The sequence below is a fragment of the Cydia amplana genome, chromosome 8, assembly GCF_948474715.1.
Source record: "Cydia amplana chromosome 8, ilCydAmpl1.1, whole genome shotgun sequence".
NCBI classification, from domain to species: Eukaryota; Metazoa; Arthropoda; class Insecta; order Lepidoptera; family Tortricidae; genus Cydia; species Cydia amplana.
In genome coordinates this window covers 13,517,685-13,532,267 of record NC_086076.1, presented here as the reverse complement: position 1 = coordinate 13,532,267, position 14,583 = coordinate 13,517,685, and the positions used below count along the sequence as shown (strand labels likewise).

The 14,583-nt window shown below is 34.6% G+C and overlaps 1 protein-coding gene and 1 long non-coding RNA gene across 9 annotated transcripts in view; one reads left to right on the top strand and one right to left on the bottom strand.

Annotated features, from left to right (window-relative positions):
• The window catches only part of LOC134650363 (uncharacterized), a 282,213-nt gene that overhangs the window by 94,904 nt on the left and 172,726 nt on the right, over positions 1 to 14,583 (bottom strand). The gene's annotated exons all lie outside the window — the stretch shown is intronic.
• The window catches only part of LOC134650180 (uncharacterized), a 207,586-nt gene continuing 200,301 nt past the window's right edge, over positions 7,299 to 14,583 (top strand). For 5 of the 8 annotated variants that reach the window (XM_063505087.1, XM_063505080.1, XM_063505082.1 and 2 more), the window contains exon 1: positions 7,299 to 7,991. The gene's annotated coding sequence lies outside the window, so the exon portion shown is untranslated. The remainder of the gene's footprint in view (positions 7,992 to 14,583) is intronic. The other 3 variants (XM_063505084.1, XM_063505085.1, XM_063505083.1) reach the window with 1 other exon arrangement.

Genomic DNA, 14,583 nt, shown 5'->3' with positions numbered 1-14,583 from the left:
TAGCACGATGCTTTTCCATGAGAATTCTTACAGTTTGTATAGCATCAGTCGTGGATTTTCCTGGAGTGAAACCGTATTGATTTTCAGATATCAGTCGGCTAAGACGATTATTGAGGATGCGTTCCCAGATTTTGAGTGTATGGGATGTGAGCTTGATACCCCTGTAATTTCCGCAGTCACTAACGTCGCCTTTGTGTTTATAGTATGGTACTATATAGCTACCTCGCCATGACTCGGGGATTTTATTGGAGATTAGGATTGCATTAAAGAGTTTTGTTAGCCAGTCTATTGCAACAGGTCCCAGCATTTTCCAGAGATATGCGGGAATGTTGTCAGGACCCACTGCCTTATGGTTCTTCATCCTGCTAACCGCTAACCTAACCTCATCTATACTGATCTTGTGTAAGGGCCCAGCTATTTTTGGGATGTCCTCAAGCAGTTGGCTCGGGAACTCTTCATTTAGTAGTTTTTGATAATATTGAATCCAACGATCTTTGATTTTATAGTCGTCTGTTAATAAAACTCCTTTATCATTGATATATTTATTGATTTTTATGTCCTGGCCTGCTTTGTGTCGATTTCTTGCCAGCTTAAATATTTCTTTGTCATTTACAGCGTGTTCTAGTTTAGAGTAGAAGACTTCCCGTGATTGTGCCCTGTTTTGTGCCACTTTACGCTTAGCCGACTTTTTGGATATTTTGTATTTCTCATGGTCTTCAATTAGCCCTGTTTCTTGCCATTGTTTGAAGCTCTCTTTTTTGGATCTCAGATAGCCTTTAACCTCTTCAGTCCACCATGTGGGGTCTTTATTGTCATTAAGTCTACCTTTTGATATTCCGAGCGCTACTCCGGCTTCTTTTCTACAGAAAATTTCGAATTTAGACCACATATCCTCTGCGCTGGTGGTGTTGTCGTCGTCTATATCCTCTGATAGTTTTGTTTGGAGCCTATTTATTAGATCAACCCCCTTCTCAGTGTCTAGAAGGTACCATTTAATTCTTGAGGTTTTGCTTTTAGTGTGTTTTAAAGGTCTGGGCAATTTTATACAACTAAGATTCTGTGTTGGGTCGTTAATGCTGTTTACTTATTTAATAAATAAATTATTTCTGCAACCAATTCGCTCATGCCGAACTGTTTATTGACATACCCGAGGAAAATGTGACCTGAATACACATGCAAAAGATATAAAAATATATGTCAAGTCCTCTATCCTCAGGGATTATTTGACTTGGCCACAAAAAGGAAATGGGAATTAAAAAAAAATCCTATATTCGGCCCTCTGCTGCGTAAAGGCCTCCTGTCATGCTGTAAGAGAAAATACTGTATATTATTAAGCCTAACTACTACTACTATTTTTTTAATGACATACAAGCAAACAAGCAGACCAATTGCCTGAGGGTAAGCAATTACCTTCGCCATGGACACCTGCAATACTAGAGGTTGCAAGTGCATTGCCGCCATTTAATATGGGAATACGCTTTTTAGGGTTCCGTAGCCAAATGGCAAAAAACGGAACCCTTATAGATTCGTCATGTCTGTCTGTCTGTCTGTCCGTCTGTCTGTCCGTCCGTATGTCACAGCCACTTTTCTCCGAAACTATAAGAACTATACTGTTGAAACTTGGTAAGTAGATGTATTCTGTGAACCGCATTAAGATTTTCACACAAAAATAGAAAAAAAACAATAAATTTTTGGGGTTCCCCATAGTTCGAACTGAAATTCAAAAATTTTTTTTTCATCAAACCCATACGTGTGGGGTATCTATGGATAGGTCTTCAAAAATGATATTGAGGTTTCTAATATCATTTTTTTCTAAACTGAATAGTTTGCGCGAGAGACACTTCCAAAGTGGTAAAATGTGTGTCCCCCCCCCTGTAACTTCTAAAATAAGAGAATGATAAAACTAAAAAAAATATATGATGTACATTACCATGTAAACTTCCACCGAAAATTGGTTTGAACGAAATCTAGTAAGTAGTTTTTTTTTATACGTCATAAATCGCCTAAATACGGAACCCTTCATGGGCGAGTCCGACTCGCACTTGGCCGCTTTTTTCCTGTAGGTTTGAAGGTATAGGTCCGAAAATACATATTATAATTTAAATAGCCCTATACCCTTTTCATATAGAACGAAGGTAATTGTTTTAATATTGCTTGTATGTAGTATATTTTGGCACAACACTTAGCGTAGACCAAATTAATATAACCGTGTGATGCATCGTTGGATTCAGATCAGCAATTAAACTAGCATATGCGATAAATTCTATAATCTATTGTTGTTGGCATATGCGATAAACGCAAATAAATAACATTACATTAACAAATTTACCAGATAGGTACTAATGATAACAAGTTCTGCTACTTACAGGAAAGTTAATACATGGAATTTGTAAAATATTATTTTTGTAAGTGTATTTTACGCTGACGTTAATAGTTTAGATATATCTACACAGCTACCACGAGTTGGCATTTGATATTTAAATTAGCGACTGCGAGAACTCGATCGCATTCCCTCTCTGTCCCACCAATAGGTATATCAGTGCGAGTTAGGACTGCCTTCGAGTTTACGCTGTCGCTAACGTTCATTTTATGTTTTTTTGCGAAACTAAACGCATCTTTTTTTTTGTTTTAAAAAATGAAAAAGCTACCTATAATGCTTTAGAAAAAATAAATACGGAAATAAAAACTGTGTCTATTTTTCTGAGTTATTAATTTGTATTAAGGCCTGTAATTAATCTGATACGTTACCCGGTACAAATTAATAATGGTAATGTATAATGTATGGTATCCGAATTTCTATAAATATTGAAACCTCTCGTACCATATAGCGACATCCAAAGTACTTATTCCCTTTTCCATGACACAGGAACCTTTTAAAAAAACATGTCTAGTTAGGGTTCCGTAGCCAAATGGCAAAAAACGGAACCCTTATAGATTCGTCATGTCTGTCTGTCTGTCTCTCCGTCTGTCCGTCTGTCTGTCCGTCCGTATGTCACAGCCACTTTTTTCCGAAATTATAAGAACTATACTGTTGAAACTTGGTAAGTAGATGTATTCTGTGAACCGCATTAAGGTTTTCACACAAAAATAAAAAATAAAAAATTTGGGGGTCCCTCATACTGTGAACTGAAACTCAATTTTTTTTTCATCAAACCCATACGTGTGGGGTATCTATGGATAGGTCTTCAAAAATGATATTGAGGTTTCTAATATCATTTTTTTTAAACTGGATAGTTTGCGCGAGAGACACTTCCAAAGTGGTAAAATGTAACCCCCCCCCCCCCCCTGTAACTTCTAAAATAAGACAATGATAAACACTTGGCCGCTTTTATATAATGTAATGACTAATTTACGTTAAAAGGGTGCGTCATAAATCACGTGTGAAGGTTGTACTCACCTAACACTCTCATTAAAGAGTAATGCTTTTGAAAATAATTACGTAAGTTAATTTACGGAACAATTATTCCGCTTCCGGTTAATTTCTAAAATAAATATGTAGGCTACCTAAAGGTTGTCTGGAAGAGATCGCTTTTTAGCGATAAGACCGCCTGTTGTTTAAATTCTTCTTTTCTGTATTATTTGTATTGTTTTCTGTAATGAGATAAAGAGTATTTGTATTGTTTTGTATTGTATTGTAGGCTTCATGAACTAGTCAAGTTATTGCTAATGGCTGCTTTACTAGTAGCATGGTTAATTTTAATCACCCCATGTACGATGAACATACTTACAGCTAAAGTGTTTACTTAACATGGATGAAACATTACTTAACATTTTTGTACAAATTATATACATATGTATTATGTATTAATTATGTGTTTATATTATTATTTTTTGCAATATAACAGTGTGGGAAGTGCTGGTGGCCTTAGCGGTACGAGCGTGTGACTTTCAATCCGGAGGTCGCGGTTTTTAACAAGCTTTTATTAGGTCGACCTGTATGTAACTATGTAATGGAATCTAAGGTAACTAATTTAACCATCTTCCAAGGATCGTAGCGTCATGAAAATTGGCAGCTGTATGTAGTTCTGATGACAATACAATAATATGGTACTGTCGAACTGATCTGATGATGGAGACAGGAGGTGGCCATTGGAATTCTCGACCTGTATGTAACTAACATGTAATGGAATCTAAGGTAACTAATTTAACCATCTTCCAAGGATCGTAGCGTCATGAAAGTTGGCAGCTGTATGTAGTTCTGATGACAATACAATAATATGGTACTGTCGAACTGATCTGATGATGGAGACAGGAGGTGGCCATAGGAACTCTGTGATGAAACAACGCAACCTAATTGTGTTAGGGGTTTTTAGAATTGTCTCAATGAGTATTAGTTGTCTGTCGTAAGAAAAGTACAGTCAGCGATAAAAGCTTGTACCAAAAATTAAATTTTTGCCAAAAACTTATTAAATCCTGGCTCGTACCAATAAATTTTCGGAACTTATGTACGAAATATCATTTGATATTCAAGTAAGTACTGGACTACCTAGTCGCTTTTCAGTGAAGGAACACATCGTGAGGAAACCGGACAAATCCCAATAAAGTCTAGTTTATCCCCTGGGTTGGAAGATCAGATGGCAGTCGCTTTCGTAAACTTTTCTCCAGCGGACCCCAGGCTCCCATGGGCCGGGATAACTGCAGTTACTTACATACTTTGAGTATTTTTTTTTAATTTTTAGATCTTAGGAGGCTTGAAGTAACAGTATTATTTCATTATAATAATATATTTCTGTATATGTTTCTGTGTAATACTGGGCGAACCCCTAACGAGATAAATAAGAATATTACGAGTACCTATTATGCTTCGAGTCAGGAAAGACCGCCCTGATTGATGAATTGTTTCATCATTGTACCCTTAGTTCTGAATAATTCGATGATTAGCGACTTTATTTATCAACACGCACAGTAAATAAATCATCTAATGTATGGCTGCCGGCCAAAAATATTTTTCTAAAAATGAACCCAATGTATCTTGAGTAATAGCGTACACAAAAAGATAAATACCCTCACACGCCAACCCTGTTATAGTCGATGACTTAAAAAATACATTTTGTAATGCCCTGTAGTGCCTATACTAAGTAATGTGCTATATTATATTAACCTGAACTGAAATGTATGATTATAAATTATAATCGCATTAATTAGTAACCCGACAAATTCATATATTAAGCTATAATTTAATTGAAACCTATTATCTAATAAAAAATCATGTATTTTCTGCGTTTCAGTTGTCGTTAGTTGCAGTATCACAAATTATACGAGTAATATAAGTATTTCCCATTTGATCTCAGTTGATGACCATTTTATTTAATTTGTAAAAATACAAATTAGTGTTTCAATCATAACTGTATTAAGTAGTGTCTGCGTACCTGCTTTTACTAATATGAACCAGAATATGGCCCATCGCAATGTATTATAGATTGACTTGCATTTTCGATAAACAAAATAAATAAAGATCACGTGTATAAAAATAATCCATGATTTCTTGTAAATATTTAGTAAATAAACTGTTAGCAAAAATATAGGTCAATCCTCTTATTTACTAAATTGGTTCATGTCTATAATGTGTCTATACCTCGATGCAGAACGTAAATACTGAGCAGCACTCAAGCCGACGACCATAAACCTATCCGCATAAAATGTTTCTCGTTTCAAATACATTATTAACTCATCACCAGATGGAAATCAACGAATGGAGCGCTATTCAACATTATTTTTTATGTCAACTCCTGGAATTACTAATTTGGGACTGTAGTGTTGCAATAAATATGGAAACGTCGACCGGGACAACAGATAATTTTGACTGTCATTGACCAAAAGTAAAATAGCCTCCTGCGACCCAGACATATACAAATGTAAAATCCAAAATTTGCTACTGAAATTTGAAATAGAGTTGATTTTATTTTGTTTGACAATTGAAAGAAACAAAAGAAATGCAACTCAATTCCCATTGAATATGATTTAAATTTAATCGAACTAAATAAGTAGGTGTGGATAGGTGTGATCCTTAGGATTGACACTTCTGCCATACTGAGACGTAAAGGCAACCCTAGTCTATGGATACCGTAAAATGTGCCTACGCTGCTCCAAAACTCGAAAATTAATTCAAATTTTAAAATTATACCACTCATCAGTCAGCCATAATATGCCAGTACATTTGAAATACCTACCACTTCAAATCATAAAATTTGTTTATTTTTTACACAAGACAGCAAATAAATATATTGTTGTTTTCCTCTCAAGGGTTAACAACGGTCGCTTCAATCTAGCTGTCATTGAAACTATTCAGTACGGATTTCTTTAGAGTATTTAATGTCATATCATATTATGGATGTGTACGATTGACCTTTGAGTGGTCGGAAATATTTTCAGTGTCGCGCGACGTTCACGCGACGAGAATAGACTTTGCGTCGGGACTTGGCGACAGGCGTGCGTGACGTCACGATGATGTCACGATGCGCAAGAGCATAATAATTATTAAATCATTTACCGCTATGGAATAACGACTGTTGATGGGCGTTTTGACTGGAAGGTACTAATTAGCCAGGGTTTTATGACTGTCTTAGTAACGTGCGAGTGCCAGGAGTTCTATCGAGCTTTTTTTGAGTAAGTTGAAATTCCCTCAGGTCTTTAATTCCCACCAGCTTGCGGCTGTCGAGAATTACCACCCTCGTTTCCAAAATTTCACTTACCCCCCTTCCTTCCTTACTATTTATGTACTTGAAGAATTATGCAACCTTTAAAAAACAACGTTTCATTAATGTATAGGTACCTATTGTCACTTTGTGTTAAGAAGTATTACCTAATGGATTACTCATGTTAAGAGTAAATGTTAAAATTATGCCCTCAGGACAATTACTTTCAGTAATAGCGATGGTCATTTAGGTCATTCTTGCTGAAGCGTGTTGTGGCGTGCTTAGAACGGATAAAACAGAAACACGTAACATACTTTGTACACACTGACATTTTGATAACAATTGGACAATACGGAGGCAATTGGGTCAGCACTTGAATTACAACGCCGAAAATTTACAGCAGCGCGCTAAAAGGCTTAATGAACTAATTGATTTGCAGTCGCTTAAATTAATTAATTGGCTACATTGGAGTTTTTTGCGTTACACCCCATTTTATAGTTGCCTACCGCATTGTAACCGAAATTATGATTGACGTAACTGGGTTAGTAACGCTAACTGTGATACAAGTGTCGTGTCACGGCAGGCCATGGTAATTGCATAGTATGTTTGCATGCTGGTGTGCACGCAGGTTGGCGGACGGCGTTGGTTGCTCGATGGTTGCTCAGTGCTGGCTCGGCGGCAGTCCTCCGTCAACCACCGCGCTCGCCGCTCGCGCGCCGCGCCCCGCGCCCATGGACTACGATCGACCAAACGAACACGCATATCTCCACATTTCTAACCTTTCTACTTCACTTAATATCGAAACCATATCGGAACGAGTCGACGAATTGCCCGAGATTGAATAAAATGATTGTTAAAGTCAGTTTAGAGAACTTTTACCGACTTTCGAACACGCAGCACACTAACGATTGACATATCCTATCCTTGCCGTTGATCCTGCTTGACATTGTTTTCTTTCTTCACCATGCAACTCAAAGGAACATTTTACCAAAACCTATTTATACACAAGAAGCGACTGAAACTTTCTACTTGCGACCTTTGAAAACTATACACACAATTTATAAAACTATTTACACTGTTTTATAAATGGTTTTAGACATTTCTTTATCCCCTTAAACTGGTCTGGAGACCTTTAATAAAAGTTAATAAGTGTGACCAAAGACATTAAACATAAATAAAATAATAGTAATAGTGCGTGTGGAATTATCTAGAATTAAAATACCTAGTGTGTGGTTTTATCTCATGTGTTAAAAACAAATTAAGTGTGCCATTAGGAACTAGTTCTGAACTTTAATAATAGACTATAGTGTGTGTCTTCGTGTGGATTGTGTATTAGCGTGCTATATACTGGAAACGGTGAGTAGATTTATTTAATTTTTAAATCGTTACGAATTTGCCTTTACAAAGGTCAATGATCTTGGTTTGTAGGCGTTAATGTCTGTTGAATAGATTCCAAACCAAATAGTAATTTTTCAATATATGCAAGGCGAAGAATGAATGGTAATTCCAAAATCTAAATGAACTTTCAAATCCATAACAATATTTGCCTATTACTATAGAATGTTTTTTGTTGAATTCAGTTCTAAATGCAAAACACTGCATTTAGTAAAAACCTAAACAAAATATTAAGTTTGCTGCAATGTTATGTTTCTTTTTTTTAAATTTCATTTATCACTAAAAAACTAAAATTTGAACGATAAGTTTGTATCTTATTTAATATTCAATAAGACAAGAGGTTTCATAACGTTATATTTTTATATTTTGTGTATTAGTATCGAACTAGGTTTTTAAATTGCTGCAAAACAGGCTACGAACCTCTACGAGGTCTACGACGTAGCGAAATTGCCTTCACGGATGCCTATACAGAAAGTGAGCTATAGTTTCTAAATAACATAAAATTTAATTGATTAAATTAACAGAATTCATGGATATAAGTAAGTATAAAGCAATCAATTTGGCTTGTTTATTTAATCAAGATAGTATTTATAAATTTAGGCATCTGAAAAGATCCAGCAGTCAATGAGTACTTTCATTGTATTTATGTAAGGCGTTTCAAAGTGAGATAAATACAACTTTTCCTTGGAACTGAGCGCGGTCCTTCGTTAGCAGTTGTGAAAAAAAAATGTTATTTTATGTATTTATAACAGCCACGCCCTCCTGTAAGCCAGTAACATCCTCGACATACTGAAACAAATCAAATAATTTGGGGCCCGATTCGGATTTTGAAATAGATATCTATAAGAAATCTTTTAGACATCACCAACATACGATAACGATATTTTTAGGATCTAACCTGTCAAATTTGACATTTCCGCGATTCTGGAGATACTCTTGAACGATTTCCACAAGATATGACTTAGAGATCCGATTCACATCTAATAGATATCTAACTCTATCTAACGTAAAAGTGACATTGGTTGTCCGAATTGAGCTGCAAAAGAGAACTATTAAAAAATCTAAACTATAATATAACGTATCTAGAATGGATCTACGTGTCGTCTCTTGTGAATATATTGAAGTTCGAATACGGCAGTTGATCAAAATATTTAAATACTAGTATACCTACCAATTATACAGTGAACTATATGTCCCTGCTGATGTGCTGCTGGTTTGATCCTAGCCCTGGGCACTGGAGGTCTTGGTCGCTTTTTTGTATACGTGGGTCATACTAAAAGTTTCTGGATTCTGATATATGAGAAAAAATATTTTTTCTAAGTGGCCAGTCCAGGAACTTTCAGTATGACCTAAGTATGACATATGATTTAAGTTTATACATAAACCCACTACACTTCTTCTGTCTTACGATTATTTTTATACTTAGCAGTTTTGTTTAATCGTCCATACCGTAACCTACAACATATACTCGTAATAAAATTCGTTAATGCGTTTCAACGATATTTTTCCGTAAGTAATTTTACTTGATAATGTGTAAGGTAGTACCGTGAATTGGGCAAATAAGGCTTTGATACGAGCCTTACACGACATTTATCCTGCTCAAGGGAGCGTATATATTCTCTGGAATAAAGAAGCAATTCACTCAGGTCAAATGCAATTACAAGATAATACGACGTTTAACAGCCCAGTTTATGACAGTTATATTGAAATTAAATATTTATACTCTTAACAACATTGAGCACGTATCATTTTGTATGGAAAAATCGAGACAAATTTACCTGTTTTCTTTTTTTTGGTTTCACGGGCCATTAAATTCCGGTCTTTTGACAGGCTTGAGGCTTGCGTGGGGATATAGTTCCAACACGTAGTGGCTTTTTGGAGAACTTTAATGTCATATTTATAATTATTTAAAAAAAGACATTGAATAAGTTGATGATCAATATAAACAAATGGCAGGTTTAATGTAATAATGAACCTTATGTTCCACATGTTACCGGTCTTTCATAAGTATAAAAAATACGTGCTTAATCGATGGCATTAGGTAGACGTCAGGATGTAGTTCTTATTTAGCTTTCCTGATTTGTCCCACACATAATACAACTAAAGTTTTTTATTTTGTACCTGTATTTATTTGTACCAACATGAACGCAATAAAGATATGATTATGATTAATTGATTATGATTATGAAAGTAAGACTCCTGTTTGTGATTCTACAAATAATCATTATTAATGACTAATGAGGTTTAAATAGTACTAGCAGTAGTTCAAGTAATAAATAATTCATTGTCATTCGAATTTGAATTATAACTTATGAGCTATGGTTGTTTAATAACCTATGCACAATGCACATTTACGTTTATTTACTAAACATAAATTATCTCTCTAGCTGAGAGGTACGTAGTCGCAACGAAACTCATTTCGTGTTTCTAAATGAAATATTTATGTTTATGCTAGTTGCTCTAGCCTGCAGTCATTTGCTTTATGTCCCAGGGGTAGGTACTCAAAGTATTTACATATAACAGAGTCAGTGGCAGACTTACGAAAAACCAGCCAAGTGCGAGTCGGACTCGCGCACGGAGGGTTCCGCACCATCAACAAAAAATAGAGCAAAAAAATCGTGTTTGCCGTATGGGAGCCCCCCTTATATTTATTTTATTTTATTTTTAGTATTTGTTGTTATAGCGGCAACAGAGATACATCATTTGTGAAATTTTAAACTGTCTAGCTATCGCGGTTCATGAGATACAGCCTGGTGACAGACGGACGGACGGACGGACGGACAGCGGAGTCTTAGTAATAGGGTCCCGTTTTTACCCTTTGGGTACGCAACCCTAAAAACGATTATCGGGTTTGATACTTGCTAGATTTCATTAAACGGACTATTATAATATTTCAAATTACGGTAAAACAGCTGCTACACGAAGTACTTATGAAATTCTTAAAGTTGTCTGAATTTTGAAAATGATCATAGTAGGAAAGCTAGTTAAAAATATTAAGTAAGAAAAAATATAAATTCGTAAGATATGTTTGGCTTTTCGTGACCTACACTAAATTGTTACCAATAATAAACAAAACTAATGTTAATGAATTTTTAAATAATGATTTAATGGGATTTGATTATGTATGACTTCGACTTTAAGATAACATAGGAAATATTTGTTTGTACACCTGTAAAGGTAGAGTCTTGATGAGTCCATGAAATATTGTTACAATAGTAATTACCGGCAATGTAACCCATTTCTCACAAACAATAAAGATTATGATTATGATTATGATTAAACTTAAAAAAGTTTTTTATATAATCATACCATTTATGTAAGATTATTTTAAATGGATTTGAACTGTAAAAAAACGGGTTTGACTTACTTGCTCAGAATTTGACAACTCTTATTCAACTTCACTTGACTTTGCAGTTAAGTTCAAGCTAAATAGTAAACATTTATCTTTAGAATACCTTTAATACATACACGAATATTTAATTATGTCTAGACTATACTAATTAACACTGAGTGCCTAAACTTGTTACTAATCCTATTTAGTGATGATTACTTCTATTACTTCAAACCTACAATACTCATTTGGACTATGTACTTATATGTAGAGCAACTCGTACGGGATTAGTATTGATCCAATTACATTTCGGCAGTATTCTTTCACATGATTTTAATGGCAGGCAAGACTGTGGAATATCTACGAGTTTTTAATTAATATAACTTTGAAGAGCCAACGTTTTTGTTAAGTACATGTTCATATTAAGATTACGTAAAAAAACAGCATTGAATATGCGACAACAAATATAGGTTTTGACAAATGTATAATTTCTTACAACTGTCTTTTGCATGTTTTCTGCCACGGTTCTAAAAGATCGTAGCGACTCTAAATAATTCTACTTGAATTCACAACATAGCTGCAACTGAAAAAAAAGCATTAAAATGATGATGTTTCCTTTGCTTCTATTCATAATTTCATAGGAGGTACATAAAGGGACAAAAAAAATACGTCGCAAACGATGCGCAGTTTTAACATTAGGTACATCGCTGTTTCGTAATTGTTCGTTGATTACTCAGATATACAGATAATCTGCTAGCTATTAGTAGTGTTTAGTCCATCTTATACGCACCGCAAATTTGTCGCTACCGTGAGAGTGTATTTACGAGTATATTTGCTTGAGTTGTTTCCTCGCCTAAAAAAGGTCATAAGATTACGCAGCTCATATATTGTTAATCCCTTTTGGTTTTGTGTTTGGGTTTTGGCAGGGTGTCAATGATTTCGCACAGAGTGTCCAGGGCTTGGGTCACTTGTTCTCGTCAAACACGATGGGTAGAGTGTGTTTGAGTGGCATTATCGCTGAGCGTGTCATTTGACACCGATTGGCTTTGAGGAGACTCAATCAGACCGGTCAATTTTTTCAAGCGGTTGATTTGATGGTCAAGAGCCGAAGTTTGTGTGAATTATATACAGGGTGACATTTGAGTCGTGATCAGTAATATGTTTTTCTAACTCCATAGCCAACGAGCAATTTAATGCCCCTACTCTTACTAAAATCAGACAAGATTTTTTTATTTTTTTGTTTATTTTTTGTCATTTATTTTACTTTTACAAGTGGCAATGTGGTATTTAAATAGCTTTGTAAGATATTTCAAATGAAAAATTAAGTAAATTTTATTTCTAACTGGGACAAATGACAAAATTGATGTCAATGGCAGTTCCGATTCAAAGAGGCGATTCAATTTATTAATTTAAATATCTTAATAAGCCGTTATAATATCCTAAATCCACTTATAAAAGTAAAATAAATGACAAAAAATAAACAAAAAAAAAAGTCTTGTCTGATCACGACTCAAATGTCACCCTGTGATATGATAATAAGTCCCACATATAGTTGACATGGCGTGAAGTTGATAGATATGAACATTTACAGTAGTTTTAAAACTCTTGGTAAATAAAGTGTGAAGTTCTATAAAGAGCGTGGTTAACAAATTTAAGACAATTTTAAGCATGTTTAAGTACCTATTTATTTATCTATTTAAACTGAAACTGATTTTGTGTTACAATACACAAAATACAAAAACGTAAAAATACCGAACTCAATGCCGTTACCAGGCAATTATATTGCAAAATAGAGGTGTCTAAAATTGATGGAAAAATTAATTGATAAATGCAAACAACTAAATTACATTATAGCCAGCAAAAGCGCATATATAAATCTTTATCCTAACTGTTAACCTTCCCATATAAATAAAACCAATCAATTGACATTTCCTTAAATAACGTTAGAAGAGTACCGTAAACAGCAGGATCCCAAACAAACTCTAAAAATAAATAATACTTATGTAGGTATGTCCCTACGAATACGTGACCATCTAGGAAACGATCGTATTAACAAAACATAAGTACATATCCTAAAATAAAATATTTACCACGGGTCGGGCATTACATGATGTCCATGGCTCATAGTTTATTTACTGAATAACCTAGTTGTTGAGTGCTTGCTCAAAAAGGTGGACTCAATAGTACTCAGAGGAACGTGTTGAGTTGTGTGCCTTGCGGCGAGAAACAATGTGTTTGCTTCTTCAGTAATGTTATGCCATAGATTATTTACAAGTTCAAGAAAAAAATAGGTCTCTTGGAAAAACAAAACTGCTAGCAAAACATTGGTATTCTATTTATTTAACGTTACTTTTGAGCTTAATTTATTAACGTAAGGCTTAGCGTAAATTGCCGCCTCTAGCTGCTTTATATTTATCTATGGTATGTTTTTTTACTCCTCTAAGATCGTCAAAACATCGATTTTATAAGTAAATAAAATACTAGAAGTATTTATTTTTTCATAAATTCCTTGCTAAAATGTAATAAAAGACGTTTGCCTTTCTAATTATGCGACGGAGTTCAGTGTCTTAAATAAATAGCGTGCCTACATACCTTTGTGAATTTAAAGTAATGATGTGGAACCAGACGACGTAGAATATTCCTTTTAGTACGACGAGTCAGACTGTCAGTATATCCAACTATAATTTAGCTTTTCGAGCAGACGATAATGTCACTTTGTGTCTGCTACCATAATATTACCAGATATAAGACAATTTGTCTTATTTCTATTTTCCTATTACTAATATATTTCTAAATACATGTTTTTAAAACGAGTATTTAGAACCAATGACGATACTTCGGTGAATTTATTACCAAATATTATTTGTGCTCGCCGCTTAGTATTACAATATTGTGTCATAAAGTAACGTTTTTGTCATGGGATGTATTAAAAAGGCTGCACGGCTGATCTCAAAATTCATTATGTATTCAGTGGAAGGCTCAATAAATATTGTTTTGGGCCATTTTATTTAAAGTTGCACTGTAGTGTTATTGGGATTTTTTTATTATTACTCAGAATCACGAGCTCTTTCGATCTTAGAGAAAAAAAAGTGTCCAAAATTGCCATACATCATTCGTTCCGCTCATTCCGTTACCGTCCTAAAAAGTCTATAAAAATTGCAACGGAATAGAAATAAAAATCTTGGGACACATTTGTTCGCCTATCAGGATCAAAAGAGCTCG